Source organism: Stegastes partitus, unplaced genomic scaffold (genome assembly GCF_000690725.1).
Source record: "Stegastes partitus isolate 25-593 unplaced genomic scaffold, Stegastes_partitus-1.0.2 Scaffold796, whole genome shotgun sequence".
Lineage (NCBI taxonomy): Eukaryota > Metazoa > Chordata > Actinopteri > Pomacentridae > Stegastes > Stegastes partitus.
Window position 1 is genome coordinate 183,813 of NW_007578527.1, and position 4,305 is coordinate 188,117.

Consider the following 4,305-nt stretch of genomic DNA (forward strand, 5'->3'; position numbering starts at 1 on the left):
AAACAACAAAGTAAAAGCATACAGAAGAATTGGAACAAACAAATGAATGAAGAGTGTTGTGACACAGAGAAAGTGTGTTCAGCCTTGTGGTGAGGCATGACTGTACTGATGGAAATGAATGAAATGAAATGAAAAATACGTTATTTATCCCAGAAGGGAAATTCAATTCAAATGAATTTCAATTGAATTTGAAATTTGAATCATTGCTATGGAAATTAGATTTAATTTAAAGAGGAGTCAGAAAACAGGGAGACTTCTATTTAATTACTATATCAAATTAAAAATGTAACAAAAAAATACAGGAGAAAGTCAGGCCTGTCTCTAATATAGCTTGTTTCAAACGAGGGACTGATTCTCTCTCATGTAAATGTTCCAGGTTATATTTGAGAAATCGTGCTGACAATCTTTAAAAAGAAGTGAACAACATCAACAGCTTTACCTATAAATCCATGATTTTGTTTATTGAGTTTCAGAGACAAATTAAAGAACTGAATGTGAAATTTAGTGAAAAAGTAATCCAGCTGAATTCCAGCAGATGATTGTTTCATGGAGCCTTCATCATGTTTTGTTTCATTTAAATAGGCATTATTTTTCAATTATTTCTCCTGAATTTTTCTTTCTTTCTTTTAGTGTGTAATTAAGTTATAGGTTAAAAACGAAGCGCTACATATGACATCTTGGTAGAGAGTCAGGTTTATAAAATGTGACAGCGTTGTGTACTGAAATGTTCCCAGTGAAAGACAAACAAACACTTTCACCTTGAAAAAAGAAAAGGCCTCGTCACATTCAGCTCCAGCCTTCAGAAAGAGTGAAGAACGTGTCTGGAACGTGTGTTTTAAATTTCTGCTCTGAATGAGAGAAATTCTCAGTCAGAAAAAGGAAGCCAACCTTGGCGATAAATGCTGGTGTTCAGAAGTGAGCGTGAAGAGAGGAAAAAAAGGAGCTCTGTCAAAGCTTTTGCAAAACCCACAGATGGCCGTGACTCAACCAGAGAGAGAAAGTTCGTCTCACACGACTGAATGCAAAAGGACAGGACACCAGCAGTAGGGGAGCGAGAAGCAAATCATAAATGATCCTTTTCATTACAGCTCCTAATGAAATATATGAACTAGTCTGGAAATTGTAATTGGAATATTACTGCATCATCACACAATATACTCGAGAGCAGGGATCTCCAACTCCGGTCCTCGTGAGCAACTGTCCTGCAGGTTTTAGACGTTTCTGTTCTGCAACACACCTGATTCACATTAATGGATCTCCAACAGCTTGTTGTCAAGTTCTACACAAGTCTGTTAATGATCCATTAATGTGAGTTAGGCATGTTGCAGTTTGGAAACATCTAAAACCTGCAGGACAGTAGCTCACGAGGACCGGAGTTGGAGATCCCTGCTCTAGAGTGTGAAGGACTGACAGATCATATAGAAATTTTAGATCTAAACTAATCCCAACCCACCTCAGCCAGGTCTAGGTTGATGCTTGTAGAGGCCAGACCATCTGATGCAGCAGTCCGTCACTCTGCTTTTTAGTTTTTAACTGCCTTTCCAGAGACTGGAGGTGTGAAATGGATCATTGTCCTGCTGAAAAAGCGATGATGGTCCCATTAAGATCAGAGCAGATACTTAACTTAACAGTTTTTCCCTTTCAACACCGTAGCCTATAGCTATAGCGGGCTGCGGCTTTCAACTCGTCAACCTTGCATCCCGGTATAGCGGCTCCGGGACTTTCTGTTACATTCAGTGGGAATCCCTGTATGTGAATAAGTGATTCAGTCATGAAATAAATTATGCAAATAATTCTAATAATAATACGCTGCAAATTGGGCCGACACGCTGTTTTAGAGGGTACGTAATGAGAAAATATTTACCACCAAGCGCTGATGGAGTTTCACTACTGTCGTCTTCGCTGCTAACGCTGCTATTCGCTAGCATATTCGCTGCTAACAATTAATTGCATTGACTAAGAACCTCCCTCCCAGGTCGACAATGACACCCACGCTGCACGGGGAGAACATGCAAACTCCACGCAGAAAGATCGGGTGTCCTCACCGGGACACAAACCGGCGACCTTCTAGCTGTGAGGCAACAGTGCTAACCACTGATCCACTTTGTAGCCCAGTTTTTTTCTACAAAATTGAAAATATTTTAGATAAAGAAAAACCCTTAAATGAGCAGGTGTATCCAAAATGTAGCTACTACTTTACATGGAACAATATAACAACAAAGATTATCTGATTGTAACTGTGCAATACACAATACACAACACAATATGTGTTCACCCAAAACACAGTCGGGTCAGTTACACTGTTACACTCAGTCTAGTTGTTCTAGTGACACAAGCTGACAATATCTACTATATAATGCATGCTGTAATTGTATTAAATATGTGCATTAATTAATGCTGACACATCAAATCAGTTGCTTCAATGTTCAGGGTTTGTGAAGAATACAAAGCATGTTAGTAGCTAAATAACCTGTATTATGCTACTGATAAATTAGTAAGAGTTTTTAAAAAATGTTAGATTTTATAAAACAAAAATTGAGCCGCTTCCACAGACCAGCAGTTAGCCATGTGTAAGCTTGTAATCACTGTGATGACCGTGGTTCAATTATCTGTCAGCAAAAACTCCCATTTAATCATATTAAATAGTTGGTTCAACACAGGAGGACTGGTAGGCAAGACTTCATGGGAGATGTTTACCCAGAGCTCCCGTAACAGGTTCGTCTGGTGATGCATATGATCTACCCCTAAAAAAAAAAAGACTTCTGTGGCAAACTTTGGGAAATCTTGTAGGCTGTGATGAGAGTTCTTATTTCTATTTACTTTGGCCATAAAAAGCAACTTGAACCTCATGGATTAAATGAAACAAAAGCAGAAAACAAAACTAAAGCTGATCTGACTCATCCATGCCGAATACATATTTAAGCCACTTCAGGTGACAGTCTGGTTGTCTGGATGCTTTTGTTGCTGACCTTTTGTGTTCTCACCATGTTTCCAGACCTCAGATATTCACTGAAGGAGTACAAAGTAAATATTACTAATAGAAATGATGGACAAGATAAGTCCCTTAACAGCATTAATCACCTGCTGATCCTCTGTTTTGTTTTAAAAACTGACACAGGAAAGACAAAGTTTCCCACATTTCCTCTAAGGTGTGGATGTGCAAAATTAACATCCAAGCACTCATGAAGAGGAGTGTGATATTTAATATTCCGCAGCTGTGTGTCAAGTTTTGTGATTATTAAAGTTGTGTAAAAGCAGACAGCTCATCAGACTGCGGCAGCTCCCACTGAGCAAAAAATAATGAATCCGGAAACAGGAGGAAATAAAAGCCAGCGACCAGATTTGGTGTTTAATAATGAGGGGAGGATTCCCCGATGACAGCGTCAGCATTCACACTTCCTGCTGACGAAGGCCTCCGCCTGCCGCGAGGTCGACCACGGCGAGCGGACCACGGGCCGTGAGGATGAGGAAGAGAGGAAAATGAAGCAGAGGACGATGTTGAGGGGGACGAATGAACGAATGGTTAATGAGGATGTGATGAGTCGTCCCATCAGGTGTTGATTACACAGTTGAAAAATGTAGTTAAAGATGTCAAATTCTGACAAAAGATGAGGATGAAGACCTAAATGACAAATTGTTTCTTTTATCATTTCACACTCTCACGCCTCGTCATCGTATAGTTAAACATTATTGGTTGACCACATTTTAATCACATTAAGCTGATAAAAACATGGAAAAAAAACATCTCAGAAAAGGTCAAGAGGGAAATTAGAAGGCCCTTTGACTCATTACATTCTTTTGGTTATTAAATGTCCTCCAGACCTTTGGAAAGGTGGTTGAGACAGAGTTAGGTACCGCAAGATAAAACTGGTACATGAAAAGACAAAAAGCACACTAAATACTATCCACTTATCGCCTTGAAAACACGATGCTGGAATAGCAGTCAATGCTTCTGGGGCTATTTTGTTAACATCTGTTGCTGACATGGTAACTGATGACAAGCTTGTCAGCACAATATCCTCTCCAAACTTTGTAGACTAAAAGTTAAAGACCGTCTCTGGTGAAACTTTTCTTGATGACAGTCTTTAAAATATGGATTAGGAGGGATTTCATACATAGCAAACCTTAAGAACCACAGCGCAGGGTGACACTTTCTGTATTAACATTCCTCTTCAGAAATCAACTTTCTTTTCGGACATATGTGGCTGAATTACTCCGAGTAGTGGTAGTGGTGGAGGGGTGGGTGGGGAGAGGGGCAGGGAGTTCAGAGAGCCACAAAATGTAAAGAAGGCAACAATAAAGAAT

At 39.6% G+C, this 4,305-nt stretch overlaps 1 protein-coding gene across 1 annotated transcript in view; it reads right to left on the reverse strand.

Annotated features, from left to right (window-relative positions):
- The window catches only part of LOC103364933 (metabotropic glutamate receptor 8-like), a 136,257-nt gene that overhangs the window by 50,599 nt on the left and 81,353 nt on the right, over positions 1-4,305 (reverse strand). The window lies entirely within an intron of this gene.